A 26057-nucleotide genomic window follows, 5' to 3' on the forward strand; every position below is an offset into this window, starting at 1 on the left:
GAGCTTCCTCTCTTTGCAAACCCTGTGGTTCAATGAGGAGCACACCTCTCTTTTAAACTAGAGTTCAAATTCTGGTACAAGGCTGTGTTGCCTGCAACATGTTAAAAGATAAGTGGTTTGGAAGTGGGAGAATTGGAGGAGTCTATATACACTTCATTCTCTCTTGTGTGTGGATGTGGGGTTTATAGTCTTGAGCTGAGCTGTGAAACACACAATTGTTGATTCTTAAAATTCGGAGGGTGTAACAAATCAAAACAGCAAATTTTTAAGATTTAAAATATTCAGAACATCTGATAGTGCTATAATGAAACTCAAGCAAGATGTGAAACCATATATTATTTGTTACACTTCTCTTCCAGTTTCATTTCTGCAGTGAAATAATATTAAGCGAATATATTTTTCAGTACAGTTCTGAAAGCTACGTGCAGCTATTAATCAATCGTTTAAGCTTAGAGTTCAACTTTATTTACAGCTTGTGCATTTGCATACAACCATGGATAAAAAATACTGTAGATGAAACAAAGCAAAAGGCTAAAAACTAGGATTAGTGGGAAATATGCAAAGACCTGACAAAATATTGCAGACAGAATGAAATGAAATCAGTTAGTGAAGCATGACGTTTTTTCTAGTGATAAAACCCTGCATGACCAAGACAAATCTGTCTCTCACAAAATAATTCTGCTGGTAAGGTTCCTGCTGTTGTTCTTAGATGTTGAGATGAGAGGAAATGGTACCAAGATCTGTTTGCTGTGATTTCAACAGCACCATCCATCATTTTTTGGTGAATGCTTGAATATTTTTTAGAGGCAATAAGTTTCTCCTGCTGCTGTTATCTGTCCAGTGCTGATGCTCTGTGAATAAATACAAATATATTAATTATGTCGCAAATCAAGTGAAAACATTTGCAGAGCTAACTATTTTGACAAAACAGTAAATTAATATGGAAGATGATTGAAAGGTGAGGTCAACATTTTAAATAACTAAGACAATATTACAATATTAATGTTTTCACAAGGCTTTTAGAGAAACAACACACTGCATTTGAAAATTCCAGAGTTTATTAAATGAAATTAAAAAAAAAAAACAGCCGAGAAGAGCTGTGAAAGTTGACTGCCAATAGACATAAAGAGAGATGAAGGAGCCAGAGTGACAGAGTAAGTGTATGGCTAGAATAAAAATCCATTAAAGAAGGAATGACAACTAAAACTGTTCATTCTGTCCATGAGGGAGAGTGAGTATTTATTCTTAAGTAATTCTTAAGTAAATGTGGAAATTATCTTAATTTCAGTAAGCATATTGTACTAAAAGTAAGCAAATCAAAAGGGAAAAATAAAGTTTTTCAGAGAAACATGCTAGCCAGCCTGCCACCCAAAGAAGAGACAGCTAGTGTTTAACACTAGAGAAAATATGATTGAGAGCCACACATTGACAGTTGAGTTTCTCAAAATCAATAGCTAAATAGTATATTTGCACTGTGGATAATGATAAGTCTAACTTTAAATGTTGAAACAATGTGGAAATGGCTCTTTACTGCAGGTGTCATTCCTCACCAACTGTCACAAACAAAATATGATGTATAACTGTATAATGAAGCCCATCACTGCAACTCAGGAAAGTGTGGGACGGAGATGTAAATTATGATTTGCCATGGTAAAATGTCCTCATAAATACTCTAACAGAAGTTCTTGAAAATTCTGCTTGCAGTTTGTATAATGACAATGGTTACACTTGTGATGTTAACAGTTAGGTTTATTATTCAAATCATGCTCCATACCTTTCTGTTATATTTGTAGAAGGACATTTGATACAGTAAGGGCTTCTCAGTGAGTTTATCTGAAATAGATGAAAGGGGATTAATGTTGAACACTATCAAGCATTTTCAAGAAATTGCCTAATGCATTCAAAACATTTTGAATGTTTAAAAGGAGTTCTGCAGTTCTGATATAGTGTATATTGTATTGGAAGTGAAATTAATTTTGTTTATATTCACATTACAAAAATAAACCGAAGGTATTTTCATTGTGTGTCTCCTGTTGTATTTGTCATCCTATTTAATGTAATCTATCTTTATTATGTACATTGCCAGAATGACCCCTGCACTGTACAACAATCTTAATGTTTTGTCTTGCACAGCCTTATAAACCCATTTTCATTGGAATTTCAGATATAACAGAAGTAGAACTGCTGTATATGTGTGAAGTTAAATATCACCCTATTTTGCTATTAAGGACTTTTTCTGTTAATTTGATGTTTATGTATGTCTTCAACACATTAAAACAATACTCTTTTGCATAGGAGGAGATTAGGAAGAGGATTACATAACCTGAATTCTTATATTTGCAATTTTGATTGTGATTCTATAGATTTTGTATCCCTTTTTCACTAAAATAAAAATGATTCAATTCTGTATTAGTGGCAAGTTTTAAGTTATCAGTAAAAAAATACTGCCATATTGAATACTAATCTTTTGAATACTGACATTGTTATTCATTTCAGCAAAATTATAGCCTTTAATGCATTTCTTCCAAGATTCACACACACCAACATCATAAATAATGATGATTGTGGACAGGCAATTAGAATTTAAAAGCTGTCTACAAGGTGAAGTAATTAATAACAGACAAGCCTCAGCTGTTAGAAACTTGAATGCTATTTAGGCTGTTCTCGAGGGCCTCTGATAATTCAGGATCTACAGCCTGATAAATCATTCCAATTGATGACCATTCCCCTTACAAAAATATTCCTTCTTGAAGTAATTGTATCCTTCTAGAATTGGTATTTCAACCTACTGAGATTTTTTGGTATATTGCCAATTATTTGTGAATTATAAAGCTGCATAGTTTGTATGTAGTACAGTACAATGTACAGTGTTGTTCAGAAGTATTAGAACCCTTCCAATGCTAGAGAATGACAGACACACACACACATTGAAGCTATCCAGGCCACTAAATATAGACTTAAAGGGGAACTGAAATGCTATTATTATATTTCAGGCTCAGAAACAATCGTGTTTCAAATCACAAGGAAAGTAAACAGTAACTTGTTAAGTTTCCAATTTACATTACAAAATAGATGTAATTTCCAGGTATGCGGAGCACCATATTCTAAGGTTTAGAACGAGGAAATAAACATTCCAGTGACATAATGCAACCTTATTACATTGTAAACAAGCAGGCTTGTGAATAAATCTATTTTAATCCAATAGAAATATTGCTCTTGATTTCGAGACAGTTTTGCCTACAAATACTACTTTTTAACTCTGCATGCAGATTGCATGAGAACCCACACAGACTGCAGGGTGAGCACATTCTACTGGTCCCACTAACACCTCTTCAAGCTGTAACCTTAGCTTTCCCAGGAGTTCTCGCACCCACGTACAGACCAGGCTCAAACCTGCTTAGTTTCAGTGGGTTGCCAGTTTGTGATGTGTGATGCGAGATACAGGGTAATATACAGTAGCTACTGGCATATTATTGTCAGCTACTGATATCCAGTCAACATGAATAAGATTAAAATCCCTCGTGAACATTAATTCATCCTTTACACATTCCTGATGTTGAAATATTGTATATACCTGTATTATAATTTTAAAAAAATGTGGTTTGCCCCTAAACCAATGCCTTTTGATTATTATTTATTTTTGTAAGACTGAACCATATATATTCTGAGACCCAGACTCATCTAAGCTCTTGTGATTAAACACTCTTTTTGATTTATAGTTCTACACCTCTAAGTCTTCCATCTTAAACATCTTCCATTTGCTCTGTTTTTCTGGAATTCTGGTGTGTGACGAATGCAGCTGTGCCCACAATTGAATTTGTTCACAACCACTCATGGGAACCCTGCCTCCAGATCCACACAGAAGCATTTGGGTGTTACCCTGTTACCCTGGTGTCCTGGCCATATTTCCCATTGGCCTTTACTAATCATGGCTTCCTAATAATCCCAATCTATGAATTGGCTTCATCACTCTGTTCTTCTCCCCACTAATAGCTGATGTGTGGTGAGCATACTTGTGCACTACAGCTGCCATTGCATCATCCAGGTGGGTCCCTTCTATCTGTAAAGCGCTTTGAGTAGAAAAGCTCAATATGAGAGTAAGCAATTATTATTACAACTATTATTACTAAACCCCTTCTACCCAATAACAATTCACACTTAGTTATCAGTTGGTAGGTAGGTATCAGTTTCTGTATTCTGAGTCATGGAATTACTGTGATGAGTGCAGCTTACTCTTTCACCTGAAGGTGAACATAGCCACATATGGGTAACTCTGGCTTCAGAACTACCAAGCACCTCTCTTCAGAGGGAGAAGAAATCACGCCAAAAGATCAGGTCTATCTTTGAAAATTTTGTGTATCTAGATTCCAAGGGGGCTATAGCACCTTCTACAAAATTCTCAGTGACTCCTGTTACATTTGAACCTTTTGGTGCTCTGTTCATCACAATCACATTCTGATAACCATGTTGCTGTTATTCTAATTATATCATTATTTGCAGTTAGTTTCAGATCTTCTATTTTGTTCCTAATACTCCTTGAATATAAATATAACCATTGTTAAAGACCTCATCAAAAGAAAAGTGTCACGAAAGCGTTCTTTCTGGACCCTTTGCAGATGACAAAATCCGGGGTAGAGTAAGGAAAACACGGGGGAAAAGGCATGCAGGGATCAGGAATGAAAATCAGGGGCGTGTCCATAGTGCGCTGGTGTTCGGGGAAGGTGTGGCTGAGGCAAACTGTACAAAACTGAGTCCAACAGGAAATCCCAGAGAAGGCAAAATCCAGAACCGGGCGGTCAGTCCAACAAAATCAAAACTGGAACCGGCTCGGAACAGGCAGGAACAGGAACTTTAAAACCTTGACAGGGCCAGGCGCTTCCAGGTCCTGGACTCTCCTGGTACGGGAACCAATGCAGAGCCTGGAACAGAGGGAGTGCCCGGCTTTTATAGGACGAGGGGCAGGAACTAGAGGCAGGTGCAGGAAATGAGTACTGAACAAGGAAGGGCTGGAGCGTCCTTAAGAGGAGGGGTTTACGATCGTGACAAAAAGAGATTAATGACACAGTGAAAAGTTCCCAAACCATTTAACTGAATAGTCTGAATTGTTTTCAACTCATTTTTCTTTTTTACAGAGATACTGGGTAATTTCACTAGATATAAAAGATGCAACAGTGTACTCTCTAAACATGTAGTAAGCTCATCTAATCTTGACAAAATTAGTTCTCCATTTCCAGGTGCATTTTTCTCATGTGCAAAAGCTGGTGTGATTTCAAGGTTATACTTTATGTAACAACACATATCAAAGTGTGTACAGTTTCACATCAAGAATAAGATACTATATAACTATTACATGGCATATTTTCTGCTTTTCACAAAACTGCTGCGGACAAAATGTTTCTGTAAAAGTAAGAGATGAGTGTTTCTTTCATGAACAATCTATTTAACTGTTTTGTACTATATTTTCCCCCTGTTTGCTGAATAATTAGATAAGTTTGTCATGGCATCTGCATGGCATTTTTAATAAAGCATTTAATTGTGTTGATGCAAGAACCAATACTTTTACAATATTTCAATATGAAGGACTTAAAAGTGTTCTACGCACTTTCTTTTCAATAAGCAGGAGAATAGAAATTGAGGGAAATTAAAACCAATTGCATTTTTAATGTTTAATAATCAAGATTTTCACTACAGAGACACATACAGGGAATTTTAGGGAATTGCAAAACACAAAATTGAAAGTCAGTGCACTAGCTCCACTGGAATTTTAGACCTTCTGTAAGACAAAGTAAAAATCAGGACTTCATCCAGGGGGTGCAACTGACAGTCTTCAAAGAGAGTCCATTGATAGTGATAGACTCCAAAATCTCTACATACTTCATAAACAAAATTTAAGTAATTAAATAATATACATCGTATACTACCCAGAGCTATACAGTACAGTGTCCTTCAAAAGTTCAGGGACAGCACAGTTGAAACTGTTTGTTTGGCTTTTCTTTAAAGATAGTATACAGTACGTGCCACAGGAACACTCATCATTATTGATGGTGTAACTAAGGCTGGCTGCAGCAGAATGAATGCTGAAGTTTACAGAAACCTTTTTTTCTGCTTTGTGGAAGTACGTTCTCCCATACTCATTGGCCAGTGCTTAACTATGCTGACTGACAATGACCTAGTTCTAGTTCTAAATGTCCACCTTATAAAATACTGCAGCTTCAGTAGAAAATGTGTGTATCAACTTCACAAAGACCCTTTCTACATGTTCTACATGTTAAAAAATGTTCTAAAAGTTAAAAAATAAAGTCGGAACGCCCCCAAGATTATCCGAAAACTCAAAGTGGCTGCAGTTAAGCATCCTAAAAGGATTTGACAATTTCAAGTGTTTTTGTACTCTTAGTACTTAAGATCACTTGAAATCACTGAGTTGAGCACAAAATATGCTTTTATTCTAATCCGATCAAGTGTATGAATGGCACTACCCAAAATTAAAATGAACTTAGCATTCATATAAATCTCTTGATCACAGATTGCTAAATTGTAAAGCAACAATAAGAGTTTTGAGTTTGTTGAGAAGCCTGTACTTCAAAAGTATTTGCCCTCAACCATAGAAAGAATTAAGGTCCAAACTATTATAGTAAGATGTATTTTTTGGTTTTAAAGAGTTAAATAGAATACCAACTTATATTGGAGTAAAAAAATGTGTTGGATTTTGTCCTAGTATCTTGGGCAGCATTACCATGGAAATCGAACAAATTGACTGCCAAAAATACAAGTTCTCATGTGTTTGTTTTGTATTCTTTCTTCTTTCTGTCTATTTAGCCTACAGGTGTTTTTCAAAACCAATTGCTTTTGTTGCCAATGTGCTGCAGGTATTTTAATATGAAGGTATGACTCATTTTAAAGGAAGAACTCACTTTCTATAGTTTTGAATATGTACTTTTGTATTTTACAATGTAAGAAAATCTGTTACTTGCTAGGTACATTCCCTAGTTTTAAACATAGTGTTTTACATGTTTAATCACTTCCAAGAATCTAATGTATTATTGTGACATTCTCAGTTACAGAGATCTTTGTGAAATGTAGAATTAAATTTAGTATTTAATGCTAGTAAATGTGTGTAGCCATAACTTGTGCAATATGATTCCATAAAACTGCTGCAGTATTCATTACGTAATGAATTCAATTACATCTGTATGTTGGATTCAGGGAAATTCAAGTAAAATGAGTGCCCACTTACAAATATCAACCCAATCTTCATTTGAAAGTTTAATGAACATGCTTCCCTGAAAGCAAACTGGCTGGAGGAGGAAGGTCAGCACTCCCAAATGTATTGCTTCCACATTCCCCTTGGCTAAGTGATACTTAGAGAACGCTGCCATGAGAATGAGAATAATGTGTTGTCCCCAAACGACACAAGATCATCAGAAGACTGAAAGGATGCAGCCTACATCTAAATTTATATTGGGCAGATGAAGTCTCTGCAGTATGTCATCAGCAGAAAGGAAGACCTGAAATAGAAAGCACTTTTTTATTCAAGAAGTGTATGTGGGTGTCTGGAGCAAGCTATCCAGCAATACGGGATCCTTAATTTAACTGCTAGAAGAAATCCTCGCATTAGTAAACCAACAGCCACCAAGTAAGCAGAATAAATGAAGTGTCCTCTCATTTGAAACCTTTTTCATAGTCTTGGCTTTGCATATGGAAAGATACGATCAAACTGCAGGTCCTTTAATGAATGATATAGTATTGTGAAACTTATTGGTATAATGGAAATTCAATATCATCATGTTATATGTAATGGAAATTATATAATAAGGACTACAACTTTAAAATAGAGCTCTGAGCAGCAGGACAAAACTATATGTTATTTCAATTCATACATCAAGTTCAACTTCAGCAGTCATCAAGAAAAAGAGCTGAAGCAGGAAAATGCTTGGTAAAAAGAAAGTTGACCTTGTCATGCAACAGCATGTGCTAAGGATTTTTTTGGGATAATTGGCATTCCTTTCTGTTTAAGGCCGCCAACACATGCTTTGTTTCAGTGTAACAGTGTCTCTTTGCTGCTGCAGGAATATAACCACCTCTGTGAATAAGATGATGAGGCCCAGTATGGTATGTAGTATGTTTTGTAAATTAACACTATCTAGTATTTCAAGACACAAGTTCGAGAAATAAGATTGAAGGCTCAATGCTCATTTGTTTTGTTTGCAGATGATGCATGAAATCAGATTTTTTCATCAATTTTCTTTTTGTTTTACATTTTCAGAACCATATAGTAGAAAGTGGTAGTGCAGAACAGTGGTTAGGCCTCTGGACTGGGAAGTTAGGGCTTCACACCTTACTGCTGTTGTACCCCCAAGGATGGTAATGAGTTCATTTGTTCAAGAAAGATATTCTGAGAATCAAGTCTTGCACAAAGAAAAATATTGCAGTACTGAAAAATGTTTCGCCCAGGATGGATGACTTTCTTCAACATAAATCATGCCATCATTCTAAAATTGCTTGAATATTCTACTGTTATTTTTAATAACAACTAGGCTTCTTTGGCTGCTGGTAGCAGTTGAACCAGCGGATCTTGTGTCTTCTGTTTTTTTTGTTGTTGTTTCTTGTCATTACTGACCCCTCGATTTTGTGTATAGGCATAAGCTGTTTCCCATCCAAAGATGTAGAACATCATCTTTGAATGAGGTTGAACCACTTTTTGAAGAATCCATCCCTCAAGCCTCAATTGAAGACAAATCTGATTTTTCCACTTCAGAGTATTACAACAGTATTGCACAAATGACAGTAAAATGTATTACAGAAAATACATGCTTCCAGTAAAGACAATTATGAAGGCACTGAACATAATAGCTGAGAAAAGGTTTTCAAGAGGCAGTGATGGAGTAAAAGAAATAATCAATTATAACAATGAGGAATATAAAGGAAGGACAGACTTATTTAAAGAGAAAGTTGTCAGCAAGTTCCAATTTTAACAATTGTATCATGGGCCTTGTCTATATGAAGAACTGTCACATAATTCAATGCAACCTACCACAGCAAGGACCCCTCAACAACAGAAAGGACTTTTGGCAAAACTAAATACTGAAAACAGGAGAGTTCTTCAAAAGGAGACTGCTGAAATGATAAAATCATTATATTGCCGTGAAAATGTTAGCAGGATAGTGGCTAGAAAGAAAGACTTTGCCTCTCTCTGCAATTCAAGGCTGGAAAGGAGGGAACACCAACAAAAGTGATTCATTCTCTGTGATGTTTCAGAGGATTTTCAGTTTTTCTAGGAACAGTATTCTGATCTCCGGATTGTTTTATTTCAAATTTATGCAGTGTGTTTTTACAGGCAGTTATAACACATGTTGTATTAGTAAATGCACATTAAACCCAAATGCAAAGCTGATGTACAGTATGGATCACCTAAACTTACACAACTGGGTGCTCATATAAATGGGTTTCTAAATCATTATCACTATTGTTTGTCTCAAGTGACCACTTCTTAAAGTAACTTTGCCATTTAAGAAATTTAACTTTCATATAGGAGCTATTTGATGGATACAGTCAAGTATAAGAAATTGACAACAAGAAACAGATTTACCCTTCAGACTTTAAATTTATATGTAAGCCCATTGATCAGTTCATAGATTCCTGCACAATCCATCTTCTTCCTCTCTGTCAGCATGACTTCATCAACACAATGCAGAAAACTTTTTATAAACAGCTGAGCTCCTCAAAGAAAATGAAGTGCTTTTTGTTGCTGAAAATTCCTCTTTTGTCTTCCAAGATGAAACACAGTCTCACCATTAGAACGATTTGCAATCCACCATTTATCCTTTTATCTGTTACTAGAGGCATATTGAGAAAAACTCTCACATATTTCTCACATGCAACTTCCAAATGCCCGATACAAGCCACAGCCACAGTTCATCTTTTTCAAAAGCAGTACTTGAAGTTCCTTGAATGCACACTTGTTTAAAGTGTTCTACTTCTCTGATGGATATGCAGCAAAATATGTCTTCAAATCTTTGCCACTACTTTAAAGACTATGTGGGAGCAGAGTGGAACTTCTTTGCAAATGTACATGGGAAAGAACCTGTGATGATGTTAGAGGAAATGAACAAATGGCAAAAGCAAAAGCTAGTTTACAATGCCCTGTACAAAACATCACACCAACTGTCCTTCCTTGCAAAGGAAACTCATAATAGGACAATAAACAACCATTTAATAAAGACAACAAAATAACTGATTCTGGCATCTCATTAAAACAACAATTAGTATATTAAAATACCTGTCCCATTGTGACCATCACGGTTCTGCGTGGGCTCATGCCCTCGCCACTCCACCCCACCAGTTCATCCTACAACACCTAGGCATGAACCTGGGTCTCCGGCGTAATGCAACAGGGAACCAGCCGAGTGAACTAAAGGAGACCTCCCTTAACCGAGATGGCTGAGGTCCCTGCTATGCGCAGAGAGGGCAATGATGTCACTGTGCTGAAACTAGCTCCGCTACACCATGTCTTAAGAGTAAATCAGAGAGGGACGTCTACAGATATTTGTGGGAAAAGATAATCATGATTATGATATAAAATCTAAAATCTGGGCATTAATTTTAAGCTGTATTCTAGGATGTTGAGAAGGTCCTGCTACTACTTCTAGTCGGTATGTTCCATACCAGTCAAGATTTCAACCAAAAGACTTCCTTTCTTGGAGACCATAAAATTATTCTAAAATTGTAATCTAATGTGGAGATCTTAAATTGTTTACCAGCTAAACACTATGGGAGTTCTTGCCCAGAATAACTGCATCTTTGTGTAGCTCATTTGTTGACATCCCAGTGGGCAAAAGACGTATAATATACGTCTATTAAATGCATACCTAAGACGTCTAAATGTGGTCCACAATTCGTCTAGAATGAAATTCTAATATACGTCTATTGTTATACGTCAATTATACGTCTATGATTAGATGTTCATTATACGTAAATGGTTGGAGTTCTATTATATGGATAAATTTAGAGGACTATTATACATATATGGTTGGAGTTCCGGATAACTTTAGAGGTCTATTATACGTATATGGTTAGAGGTCTATTATACGGGTAACTTTAGAGGTCTATTATACGGATAACTTTAGAGGTCTATTATACGTATATGGTTAGAGGTCTATTATACATCAAAGATAGGTTTTACAGGTGTAGAAACTAGTAAATCAAACCAATGATTTGGTTTAGAAATTTATTCTGAAAATACACATTCACACCTGCAAAATATGTATTTCAAATTATACATTGTATACAATCAATCAACAATCAACATATGGGCAATAATCATAAAAAACACAACTAGTCGTAAACTTCAGCTACAAATTCTGGTAACATGGCAATATACAGTATAGTAATGACAAACACAAACTAATTACATTAACACACTAACTCAAAACCACATTTCGATTCAAATATACATTTTAAAATGTACAACTTCTATATTTCCAAGAAAAAAAATATTACAATGGAAGTTAAGACGATTTTTGTCCACTATTTGCAAACCCTGTCTAATTGTCCTAACAGTTAGAACCAGAAACCTATTATTTTCTCTGTCCAGATCTCCTGGCCCCCTGCCTTGCATATGCATTCTTCAAGTAACACATTGCGTGCTCCTTTATTTCTTTTTCTGTTGATGTAGGGTGGGACTTCAGCACCGCAGCTAGGAGAAAATTATATAATATTACTTCCCAAATAAATGATGATTAATATCTCTTTAGTATAATCTAAAAAATGAACGGTTTACTAAGCTCAAAGCTGAAATAAATGTATAAATTTGGCTTGCATCATAGCAGTTGAGCAATAAAGTCTGTCCTAATCAAAGAGTACCCCAAGTTTGAAAGTACAACATAGAATAAGAATAATTAGAAAAACGGCAAAACGATTTTCCCATTCACACTATTTTTATGTGCCATTTTTTGCTTGTTCATGTACTATTTTAATCAAAATAATATTAAGAAAGATCTGTATGTATTCAGATAGTATTATTATTATTCATACTTACTTGTCAAAAGAGGATTGCTGAGATATTTGCGGATAAATACTTCAATCTTCTACGTTTGAAAAACGTGTCCAAAATGGTGACCAACGAATACTAGCAATGCATTGTGGTATATAACCAGAAAATATGCTGGGTTAGATATTTTCTCAACGTATGCGTTTATTAATGTTGTCGATATTATGGTTGAAATTTAACATTGATAATACATCGCGGCTATGTGCCCCCTGCTATGTGCTGATGTGCAATTTTAACGCATGCAGTTAGTAAGGATCGGTCACTGTTCTATGGTATTATATATAATGACATTATGGAATAGGATGGGGACAGGCCTGGCATCACGGGGGGAGGGAGGAGTGTCACCTCTTCAGTTTTGGGCAAAAAGATTTACCTAACTTAATTTGTGCCCTAAAAAATAGTTGTACTTTGTCAATGGTCAGACAACACTAAATGACACTAACAGTCACTCGGACTGTTTGATGTGCAGGAGGGCTATCCGTCCAGGAACTGCAAATATCAGTGTCATTAATGAGTGTCAATATTACGATCCTGTTTGCTCAGGTGGACTTATTCCTTGCAGTAGTTTATCATTATACTTAAAATCGTTATATAACTAGGACTAGTTATAGCAGTCTGTGCTTTCTGTTGGTTTTACAACATTTTTTTCTTAACGATTCAGAACCTCCATGTAGCTGCAAAAATGAACGCTTATGGTACTTTTCGCTCCAGGCAATACAAACCACGAGAGTGACGAAAAAAGTGAAACTGAACTTCATCGCAAATACCAGATTGCTAGTCGTTATTTTCTATCATGAAGCACTAATCAATGGCATAGCTGCGAGATTTTATTTGGGTAGCTGCACCGTACAGCTCCGTTTCAACCGAAATATCACCCCCCGCCTCAGAATTTCAGACGCCACCCTACAGATTTTTCCCCGGGCACCGCGCACTGATGGGGGACGGGGTGTCCAGGAAATGGTATCAACTTTTCTCAAGAAAATAAAAATAGAAACTCTATAGGCACTCAAACATTTTACTGTTTTTTTCAGGCAGGTGGCAAGACCCCCTCCGCAAAACCCTTGTATGCCAAGCTGTGGGCATTGATTCGTCGAATATACGTATATTCACGACGAAAATACGGCTACACGTATATATACGTATATATAGCAACTAGGAGTATACGGCACTCTACACAGTGTACGAAGTAAATTATTTTCGCAGTAATTAATTTATTTACACGTGTATAATAAATATAGTAATAAATATAATAAATTAATTAATTACTGCCGTAAACTCCTAGTTGCGGCACAAACGATATATACAGTAAAAAGCCTCAGGCACTGTGTTAGATGTGTTTTCGACGTTATATATGCGTTTATTAATGTCGTCGACTTCACGGTTGCAATTCGACGTTGATTATACGTCGCGGCGACGTATATATACGTATAGCCGTATTTTTGCCGTGAATATATGTATATTTGACGAATCAATGCTCACTGGGATAGTTCAAGACTGAACATAACTTTATTTTTTACCTCATAAAAAAGTTACACTGTTTGTCCTGAAAACCATACATGAAGCAGGAAATATACTCATAGCTGAATGTGTTTGAAAGATAACAAAGACTGGGAATGAAGACAACTGTAGGAGGCAAAATTCTGATACTAAACATAGATATTTGAATGAAAGCATTGAAAGATGTCATGGGGAATAATTTGCATGTCTTTGGTTCATAATACAGTTTAGAAGAACCACAGATGGCTTCCAACAGTGGCTGCTAGAGAAAAAAATAATGGAGGATATAACAGATGCACCAACTGTGTGAAAAAACATGTGACATTAATCCATTGTCAAAACATTTTAAAATCCTGTCAAAAATTGAGAACTTGGATTCAGCAGGTGTGCCACGACAGATAAAGGAATTTTTAGGCTAGCATGTTGTTAGACTGTTAGCTTTTTGCAAAAATGTTTTCTGGCATTTTTTGGGGGAAAAATATACCTTTTCATACAGTTTTTAATTCTACACTTGTGAGAATTACCACTGACCAGTTTTATTTTTCAAATGCACAGCCCCAAACAGCCTGTACAGTTCTGCGAATGTGTCCCAAATCTCACAAAAGACACCACAGAACTGGAGAAAGTGTCTAGGATATTGTGTAATATTCCATGGAACAAGTGGCATAAAGTGTAAACCAGACACCATTGAAAAAAAGAATCAAATAGATAACATAATATCCAGTTTCTGCAGCTATAAGTGGTAACTATGAGGCTGAAAATTTAGAATGTAAGGATGAGGCGGGGTCCTTTGGAATTACCACATCACCACCCGGACAGTAGGCCTTTTATGCCTCACTGCAGTATGCTTTAACACAACAAGATATGACTCAGATTATACCACATCTTCTGTTATCACTTTCTGCAAAGAATGATCCCACTCCATTCCCTTATCTCCTCCCCTTGTAGAAAAAAGGTCCATCTGTAGATCTCGTCAATTCTTTTGCAAACTTCTGCAGAGTCTCAAGAGTAACCATCTGGCGATATACCAGTTGGGTTTTGAAAAATTCTCATTGGGCTTACAGCATTTCCTTTTGTTGTTCTAATTGTTCACATTTAGCTTTTTTTCTTGTTTTACCACCTGTGACAAAGCAGAGAAATCTTGAGCGTTGAGATTGCTGAGGGCAGTGAGTAAAAACTCCAGAAACAGCAAAATGTCAGTTTGCATTATGCATGGCAGTATGCCACCCCTGCAGTGAGCTGCTTTCTCTCAGTATAAAATAGATATGGACTAAAAGTGACATTTTATCTTGTTTATATTAAGAAAACTTTCAGGTCTCTCCTTCAAGAATCCGTAACCTATCTGTTAACTTTGATGACGCACCGAGAGGTGAAAAATACCCACGTTCAACCTAGACCTCACAAGCAGATCTCAGGCAGTGTTGAGGTAGGAAACAACACAACAACAACAAAAAAAAGATAAGCCAAAAAGAAAACAAAGGCACAAACATAAACCCAACTCACAGTGCTAGAGGTGTGCTGTCCTGTGTGTGTATGTGGGACTGATCACCAGTGCTCGCTCCAGAATGACACTGACCTCAGAGATTTTCATGCCTTGTAACTGTTGGCTCTGTTGGTTCCTAACTATTGCAAATAAGTAAATGGACTACCTGGTGAGCTCAAGGGTAGATTCTTCACTGTTCCTGAACTGTACATAGGAACTAACTCTTCTCCTAGAGGTTAAAGGTACCTAAACACTGTTGTCGAATATTTCCAAACATAATGTTTTTTCTGTAGTGAGACCAGCAGACTGAGTACCTTCCCCTACATTGTTCTTTTTAAAGTCTCTCAAATAATAATCCCTGGCTGTGCATTTTCTCCCTCTTAATTCTGGCCATCTGCAGGGATCCCTGTGAGAATGCATACTTCTCAATTCGATTCCAAAAACTATGCTGCTGCCAGGCTGTTTTAAAACACCGTCTGATGGTCTCTAGCACAACTTCACCCTGGCTCCATAACCAATCTGCCAAATTGAATAATAAATAGCATGACTTGAATGACTCCTGAAGAAAGGAGCCATGATAATTAACTTCAAAATGTCAAGCTAGTCAATGCGGCTGCATTTGACTAATCAATCTGGCTGATACAAATAATTTAAATCCTGAGAATATGTACTGTAAGAATAACTTACTATATATATAACAGAATAACTGACTGTACTGCACCTGAAAGCAATACAGTTTGTAAAAAATTGGAAGGCATTAGTAAGGATAATCAGGTATATCTTTCAATATACCAGTGTTATGAACACATGAGGCATTTATGAAGTGGAGTGCAAGGACAGTGTGGAACAAATTAAAAATAAACTCCAGGAAGATGTAGCCTCCAATATCAGTCAAGTTTATATCTACCCATTCATCATCTTGGCGTCCTTTTTTAAATGTCTTGGTGACTTGCAAGTTAAATCATATGACAGTCAATTGATGCTTTCATTTTAGCAACTGCATGGAATAGAGCAACCTTCAGAAAATACCTTTTAGCAGGGCCTAGTAATAAATAACAGGTAGGGCAATGAAAACAAAGCCTTGTATTGGATCTCTAATAAAGTGTTTCTGTTTCATTATACATTTCAACAAATTAAGGTATCCTTTGAGAAATCCCTACCAGTAAAACATTTTAGTATGATTTATGTATTTTCTTTTTAAATGTTTATCAAATTAAATATAAAACATTTTTTTAATGTTTCATAGGTTTTCATTTAATGTAACAATTAGTAATTATTACAGTAAATTCTGAGAGATCTTGACAACTGTTACGAACCAATCAAAATAAGTTACAGTCTCACACACATATTATAAAATATTCAATATACAATTTATTGATATTACACCAAAACATGTATAGCAATAAACCCTGTAGAATATATTTATAAGATGATTTGTTGTGATCTGAAAGGATGATCCTTCACAGAGTTAACATATTGTATATAGACTAGAAAGTGTGTGGTCTACCTCATACGTTTTATCAGTCTCATATAATTACATCACTTTCCTGTTCTCACATACAAGTAAATATGCATTTGCTACCATGAACCAAACATATGTTTGGAATAACAGTTCAACTCTTGAGAATTATGATGTGAGTAAAGTTTTAAACTCAAAGATCCGTTGGCCAAATATTCCTAAGGAGTTCAAACTTCTAGTGGGTTGGTCTGTGGTCTTACTCAATGAGGCCCATCTGCACTATACTGTACATCACCATGATGTCTTTATGATGTCTTGAACCAGAGGGGCCTCTTATCCACATTCCTCTGAATTTACACAGAGTTCCACGCAGCTTGGTCAAACATTATAAAAAATCTTAATGGCACTTAGTTGTAAGTGAAATAATATGCCTTGCCATTACACTGGATAAGTAAGCAAGTGAGTTTTTGCTCATCATAGTGATATGAGCACTCATAATAACTTTTCCGGTACATATGTGTTCTAGTATCTTCTCATCTCTTTGTCATTAGCCCTTGTGCACATGTGACATCAAGGGTTGTAGAATGCTTTTAAGTATGCCCACATCGTTCTTTCATCCATCAGTTTAATCAGTTTCATCAATCGGTAAACCCACAGATTAACAAACTTTACTTTAACAGACTTTGGATTTAATGGACAAAATCAGCTAAAATGTATTTATTATTAATAACAGAAATGCCAAATTTTTACAGCAATAACAATGAAATGCATAAATAATAAAACAAAGTAAAAAATAAATACTACACAGGTATGATTCAGGAATATCAACTGATAGAGCGAGAAATAGAGTATTTCAGTTGTTTATGACTGATCTTAATTGCATTTTGTATGCTTTAGAGAATTTTATTACAGAATATTTATGATATATTAAAGATATTCTGATTGTAATTGATTGTAATTGTTAATGAAAAAGAGAAAAGAAAGTAAAGAATCAGTAAACATAAATATGTAAAACAATACAGTATGCATATTTTTCTCATATAATAGCGTGTTTTCAGGCTGAAAAAATATAATTTGTGATTTCACAAATATTCTGCAATAATTTACACTTCTTTCCCTCCATATTCATTCTTTAAACAGAGGGTTTACTATATTTTCATAATCTTCATCTGTTACGATCCCTGCCTCCCGGCAACGGAGGAGGCAGAAGTAGGCGTAGCCCCTATCCACCTGCTTACCTATCAGTTTTTCTATTCACCACCACACCCCCGTCTCGTCCTACTTAAACACCTGTCTTTCCCTACCTCGTTGCTCAGTATTGGTTTTTCCTTTCGAGCTTCCTGATTGCGCTACTCCTACTTCTACCCTGTGTTCGTCTTGGCTTTCGGTTTGCGGTTTTTCCCTTTGGACTTCGGCTTTTCGGATCTCGGTTTGGCTTGGTTACTTTCGCTCTGTTTCGGATCACTGGCTACCCCTCGATTATGGGATTGCTCTACTGACTACGACTTCGGATCACGCTTCGGCTTCGGTACTCGTTCCCTTTCGGATATCTGGCTTCCCCTGGACTCTCGGCTCGTTCCTACGATTACGGCTTGCTTTCGGATTACGGCTTGGCTTTGTTCGCTCCTGCAAGTGGGTTCACTCACTGGTTCGGTCCCTCTTACCGAATCCCTAACAGAATACTGAGCCATTTAACATGAACCCAGCGGAGCAAGAGGAGATTCGCTCGGCTTTGGATCAGCACGGACAAGCCTTACTCCAGCTACAGGCTTCTGTCCAACAGATCTCTGCGCACCTGTCAGCAATGCCGCCCATCGGCAGTCGAGGAAGCAACGCTGGAGCTGCCGCTTCGGCTCCGCCTCTGCCGGCTCCTACACCTGCCCCTCGACCTCTTCCACTAACTCCACCTGACAGGTTTGACGGCAACCCTACGAAATGTCGGGGCTTCTTAGCACAGTGTGCGCTGGTTTTCAGGCTCCATCCGGAAACTTTTTTTTCTCCTCAGGACAAGATCGCCTTCATAGTTTCACGGCTAACTGGCCGCGCTTTGGAATGGGCTACTGCTCTGCTTGATCGCGGGGCTCCTGAAGTTCAGGATTATGATCTCTTTTTAGGAAAATTTAAGGGGGTTTTTTGTCGTCCCGTAGTTGGTCAAGACTCTGCCTTCCGCCTCTCCTCCATCCACCAGGGCCGCCGGTCTGTACAAGACTATGCTAGAGATTTTCAAGTAGCAGCAGCGGAGACCCACTAGAACGATGAGGTCCTTATTTTTCTTTTCCGTCAAGGACTCAGTGAAGAAATAAAGGACCGTCTGGTAAATATGCCGCAATTGGGCAGTACCTTGGAGGAAGTAATTTCACAGGTGTTGGAATTGGATATCAGAATTCGTCAAAGGAGTGCTGAAAGATCTCGGACCCCAATATTAAAGGCTCCTCGGCTATCTCCTATCAGATCTATCGACTCAGATCAACCTATGGAAGTAGCCCGCACCCAGTTAACCCCTGAAGAACGAGAGAGGCGCCAACGAGAGGGTCGCTGCATGTACTGTGGGAAATTAGGACACTTTAAAGCGGCCTGCCCTGCCTCATACTCATCCTTGAGGCGCAGCCCACCTTCTCAAGTTCCTAAGGTGAGTGAGATTTCTCAATCCCCTCAGTTTTCCTCTGGATTTTTTATTCGTTCTACACTATTCTGGGGTAATGAAAGGAGGCCTCTTCTAGCTTTTATAGACTCAGGGCGGCAGGAAACTTTATTGACGCCTCCATCGCTCGAACTTGGAAATTACCCTTGACCCTGGTGACTACACCACTTCGTGTTCAATCTATCGACGGCTCCCCCGTATCTCCAGGACTAATTAGATGGCAAACTGAAATTATAAGCTTGCAGATTGGCGCCACCCATGTGGAAGACATCTGGTTTTATCTCCTTGAGACCCCAACACATCCTCTGGTGCTAGGCTTTCCTTGGCTACAACAGCATGACCCTAACATTTCTTGGTCCCGAAAAGAAATTTTAGCTTGGGGACCCAGATGTATTAAAAATTGCTGTCGTCTACCAGTACGAATTGCACTCACGGCGACGTTCCCTTCAGGGGTTCCTACCGTACCCCCTCAATATTCCGATCTACAGGAAGCCTTTAATGAGCAGGAGGCCTTGGCCCTCCCACCTCATTGACCTTATGATTGTGCCATTGACCTTTTGCCAGGTACTATCCCTCCTAAAGGTCGTATTTTTCCGCTCTCCAATTCTGAGTCTGAGGCCCTGAAAGTCTACATACAAGATTCTCTGAAGGCTGGACTTATACATCCATCCACTTCACCAGCATGTGCCAGTTTTTTTTTCGTGGAAAAGAAGGATGGTGGGCTTTGTCCCTGCATCGACTATCGTGGCCTCAATGAGATCACAATCAAGAATCGGTACCCTTTGACTCTAATTCCAGCAGCACTTGAGTCGGTGCATGGAGCCAAACTCTTCACCAAACTGGATTTACGAGGGGCCTATAATCTAATCCGCATTCGGGAAGGGGATGAGTGGAAGACGGCCTTCATGACAACCCATGGACATTACGAATATTTGGTCATGCCCTTTGGTTTGGTTAATGCCCCAGCTGTGTTTCAGTCTTTTATTAATGACATCTTTCGCGATCTCCTACAAAGATTTGTCTTGGTTTATCTAGATGACCTTCTAATTTTTTCTGATTCCTTCCAGGATCATGTTCTCCATGTCAGAGAAGTACTCTCCCGGCTCATTAAGAATAAACTATATTGTCAAACTGGAGAAGTGTACCTTCCATGCTTCGAGGATTCATTTTTTAGGTTACGTCATCTCTCCAGAGGGTGTGGAAATGGATTCGAGTAAAGTCTCGGCGATTACTGATTGGCCCACACCCAAGAACCTCAAACACATACAACGATTTCTCGGCTTTGCTAATTTTTACAGGAAGTTTATTCGAAACTTCAGCTCGGTGGTCACTCCCATAACCTCCTTGACCCGTAAAGGACCAAGACAAGGCAAATAGACCCCTCAAGCCGAAGAAGCATTTCAGCGTCTGAAACACCTGTTCACAACAGCCCCCATCCTAAAACACCCTGATCCAACTTTGCCTTTTGTAGTCGAATTGGATGCTTCTGGCCATGGTGTGGGGGCTGTTCTCTCTCAACGTCATGGAGAAAAACAGATTCTTCATCCCTGTGCCTTCTTCTCTAAGAAGTTATCCCCTGCCCAAATGAACTATGACGTTGGTAACCGTGAGCTCTTGGCCATTAAGCTGGCATTGGAGGAATGGAGGCACTGGTTAGAGGGTGCTCATCACCCTTTTTTGATTTACACAGATCACAAAAACCTGGAGTATCTGCAGTCGGCCAAACGTCTTTGTCCTCGCCAGGCTAGGTGGTCCCTTTTTTTTTCCAGGTTTAATTTCTTGATCACCTACACTCCAGGTTCTAAGAATGTCAAAGCAGACGCCCTCTCACGGATCCATGACCCCCCTGAGGCCGAATTGATTCCAGAACCCATCATTCCGTCTGGTAAGTTCCTGGCTGCGGTAAGATGGGACATTGAGGTGATTGTCCGACGAGCCTTGGTTGGGCAGACGGTACCTCCTCAGTGTCCTCAGGACAGGTTATTTGTCTCTAATCCCGTCCGATCGGCAGTTTTACAATGGGGACATGACTCCCGCTTCGCTGAACACCCTGGATTCCACCGTACCTTGGATTTCATCTCCAGAGACTTCTGGTGGCCAACTATGGCTAAGGATATCAAGGAGTATGTCCAGGCCTGCTCTATCTGTTCCCAAATGAAGTCTTCCCGGATGAGGGCAGCGGGCCTACTTCAACCCTTACCCATCCCGGATCGTCCTTGGACCCACCTCTCAGTAGATTTTATTACTGACCTTCCACCCAGCCATGGACACACGACTATTATGGTAGTGGTAGACCGTTTCTCCAAATCTGCTCATTTTATTCCCCTACCATCTTTACCTACAGCTCGAGAACTAGCAGAATTGTTTGTACAGCATATCTTCCGACTGCATGGCATCCCTAAGGATATTGTTTCAGATAGGGGCCCTCAGTTTGTCTCCCGATTTTGGAGGGCCTTCTGTAAGTCACTGGGCGCCTCAGTCTCACTTACCTCAGCTTACCACCCTCAGGCCAACGGTCAGACAGAACACATGAATCAGGAACTGCTGACCTATTTACGGACTTATATCGCCTCTACCCATGATAATTGGGTGTCCTTGCTCCCATGGGCAGAGTATGCATACAACTCATTGTATACCACATCTACTGGCATGTCTCCCTTTAAGTGTGCCTTAGGTTATCAGCCTCCTCTGATCCCTGACTCCCACCCCAACACAGAGGTACCTTCGGTTCAAGACTACATCACTAACCTGCAGACCTTCTGGAGGAAGGCCAAAGCCACCCTTCTTCGCACCTCAGCTCAGCAGAAGAAGGTGACTGATCGGCGCCGTCGTATCCCACCCAGACTTCGACGTGGTCAGTTTGTCTGGTTGTCTACCCGTAACCTTCCTCTTAAGCAACCTTCTGCCAAGCTTGCTCCCAGGTACATTGGTCCTTTTCGTGTCCTCGCCCAGGTTACCCCAGTAACTTACCGGCTGGCCTTGCCTCCTACCCTTCGGATCCACCCTACTTTCCATGTTTCCCTCCTTAAACCCTTTCACAGATCCACCCTGTCTAAACCGCTACAAAGCCCCCCACTGCCTCGAGTAATTGATGGACTCCCTGCTTATACGGTCAATAAAATCCTGGATTCCTGATGGTCTCGTGGATCCCTACAATATCTAGTCGATTGGGAAGGCTATGGTCCGGAGGAGCGCTCGTGGGTTCCGGAGAAGGATATTCTGGACCCCAACCTCATCCAAGACTTTCACCGTAACTTCCCGGATCGTCCCGCTAGGGCATCAGGAGCCGCCCGTAGAGGGGGGGTAATGTTATGATCCCTGCCTCCCGGCAACGGAGGAGGCAGAAGTAGGCATAGCCCCTATCCTCCTGCTTACCTATCAGTTTTTCTATTCACCACCACACCCCGTCTCGTCCTACTTAAACACCTGTCTTTCCCTACCTCGTTGCTCAGTATTGGTTTTTCCTTTCGAGCTTCCTGGTTGCGCTACTCCTACTTCTACCCTGTGTTCGTCTTGGCTTTCGGTTTGCGGTTTTTCCCTTTGGACTTCGGCTTTTCGGATCTCGGTTTGGCTTGGTTACTTTCGCTCTGTTTCGGATCACTGGCTACCCCTGGATTATCGGATTGCTCTACTGACTACGACTTCGGATCACGCTTCGGCTTCGGTACTCGTTCCCTTTCGGATATCTGGCTTCCCCTGGACTCTCGGCTCGTTCCTACGATTACGGCTTGCTTTCGGATTACGGCTTGGCTTTGTTCGCTCCTGCAAGTGGGTTCACTCACTGGTTCGGTCCCTCTTACCGAATCCCTAACACATCTAGTGATATCAATGTGATTTTGTATCTAACATAATCTTGAGGAACATGAGGATGAACAAGAAACAAGATGGCGGCATGCATGGATGCAGTGGCTTCATTAGCTCTCAAACAATGGTGCATTTTGTTAGTAATTTTTATGTTATATGTCACGTTATTTACTCAAAACACTAAAGCTTACATCTCCTATGACCGGAAAACGTTACTGGACATCAGAAACAACTGCAGGGATTTCTCCTTTAGTGAAGAGCGCAAACAGAAACGTGGTAAGAGAGCAGGGATGCAAATAAGACTAAAAAAACGGCAGAACAGACCACCTATACCCAGCCTGTTCCTCGCTAACGTACGGTCCCTAGACAACAAACTGGATGAAATAAAACTCAGGCTCACTACTCGCCAAGAAATAAAAGACTCTGCACTCTTGTGTTTACAGAAACATGGCTTCACAACAACATACCGGACTCCGCCATTCAGCTGGATGATTTTTTATATCTCCGATCGGACAGAACAGCTGCCTCTGGTAAAAATAAAGGAGGGGGTCTGTGTATTTATGTCAACCAGGCATGGTGCAGAGATGCTACAGAAATCGCGATCCACTGCTCACCCAATTTAGAATATTTTATGGTAAAATGACTACCCTTCTATTTACCAAGGGAATTCACGTCAGTCATTATTACTGTACATACCTCCTAACGTTAATGCTAAGGAAGCAGTTAAAACGCTATCCAAAGCTATTAGTAAACAAGAATCAGCACACCCTGATGGTGTTTTTATTATTGCATGTGATTTTAATCAGGGAAATCTGAAATCAGTCCTGCCTAGCTACCACCAACACGTTGACTGCCCCACCAGAGGAAACAACACACTAGAACATGTTTATACTAATGTACCCGGCGCTTACAAAGCAGTACCTCACCCCCCTCTTGGAGAATCTGAACACATCTCCCTGTTCCTACTCCTAGCCTACAGACGACTTCTGAAACACACCAAGGCTTCAGTTATAACTGTAAAAACATGGACCAAAGAGGCAGAATCAATGCTTCAGGACTGTTTTGAGTGCACAGACTGGAGTGTATTCAAAGATGCAGCCTCCCATGGATCCCACACTGATATTGACATGTATGCATCAGCAGTCACTAGCTACATCAGCAAATGTGCTGATGATGTGGTGAGCATTAAAAAGATATGCAAACTCCCAAATCAAAAACCCTGGATGAACACTGAGATCCACTCCCTGCTCAAAGCCCATGATGCAGCCTTCAAATCTGGTAATGAGGAAGAATTGAGAGTGGCAAGGAAAAAATTAAGAGCTGGCATAAAATCTGCCAAGAAACAGTACAAATCCCAGATAGAACACCACTACAACACCAACACTAACCCACGATGCATGTGGCAAGACATAAATACAATCACAAGCTACAAGAACAAAACAAGCCCTGTAAGCGCTATTGACCCCTCCCTTCCAAACAAGCTTAACACCTTCTACGCACGCTCCGAAGCTCATAACCCTGAACCAACCACCTGGACCACTGACTCCCCTACCACCCCACCCCCACACTATCCAAGCTAGATGTGTGGAAATCAGTAAGAAGAGTGAACACACAAAAGCTGCTGGACCTGATGGTATCCCTGACCTGGTACTGGTATCTGCCTGGCAGATAGCTGACATCTTCATGTCTGTACTGACATCTTCAACCTGTCCTTGGCCCAGGCCAACGTATAGTACCTAGCTGCTTCAAGACAACCACCATTGTGCCAGTACCAAAACATTCAGCACCCACATGACTGAACAGCTACTGCCCTATTGCACTCACCCCATCATAATGAAGTGCTTTTAAAAAATTCTTATTCCACACATTAAAGCCAGCATTCCAAAAACACTTGATCCTCTCCAGTTTGCCTATCGCACAAACCGCTCCATGGAGGATGCAATCTCTATAGCTTTACACACCACACTAACCCACCTGGATAAAAGGAACACCTATACAAGAATGCTATTCATTGACTTTAGCTCAGCATTTAACACAATCATACCCATAAAACTTTCTACCAAACTCAGGGCTCTAGGTTTAGATACCACCCTCTGTAGCTGGATCCTAGACTTCCTCACCAGCAGACCCCAGACTGTCAGGATTGGCAACCTCACCTCCAACATGCTCTCCCTTAACACCAGTGCCCCTCAAGGCTGTGTGCTAAGCCCACTGCTTTACTCCCTGTTCACCCACAACTATATTGCCAAGTTCAGCACAAACACCATCATCAAGTATGCTGACGATACTACAGTCGTGAGCCTGATCACTGACAACGATGAGACTGCCTACAGGGAGGAGATAAAACAACTTGCAGACTGGTGCTGAACCAACAACCTATGTCTCAACATCAGCAAAACCAAAGAGCTGATCGTTGACTTCAGGAGACAAGGAAAAGTCCACTCCCCCATCTGCATCGAAGGGTCTGCGGTGGAGATGGTGAATAACTTCAAATTCCTAGGTGTTCACATGTCTAAGGACCTCACATGGGCACTCAACACCTCCAGTCTCATCAAGAAGGCACAACAGCGGCTGTACTTCCTGAGAAGCCTGAAGAAAATACGCCTGCATCCACAGATCCTCACCAACTTCTACAGGTGTACGGTGGAGAGCATACTGACCAGCTGCATCGCTGTCTGGTACGGCAACTGCACCGCATCCGACTGTAAGGCCCTGCAGCGGGTGGTCAAAACTGCCCAACACATCATCAGCAGTGCCTTACCATCCATCCAGGAAATCTACAACATCAGAAGTCTGAAAAAAGCCACCAAAATTATGCCTGACCCCATTCACCCCAGTCATAACTTGTTTGTCCCCCTACCATCTGGCAGAAGGTTCCGGACGCTCCAGTCACACACAACTAGACTCCAAAATATCTTCTTCCCCAGAGCCGTCAAGCTGGTGATGCCCCCACTCCCTCCCTATGATCTCTCCTAACTCCTTTCTGTACACAATGATTGTACTCCAACACCACTACATACACAATACTGAATGTAATGTAAATTGTACTTAAAACTGTACTAGTTGTAATATTTATTAATCACCGTATTATTTTTGCACTGTTCCCCGAATTACTTTTGCACTGTTT

The sequence above is a fragment of the Lepisosteus platostomus genome, chromosome 10, assembly GCF_059453375.1.
Source record: "Lepisosteus platostomus isolate fLepPlt1 chromosome 10, fLepPlt1.hap1, whole genome shotgun sequence".
Lineage (NCBI taxonomy): Eukaryota > Metazoa > Chordata > Actinopteri > Semionotiformes > Lepisosteidae > Lepisosteus > Lepisosteus platostomus.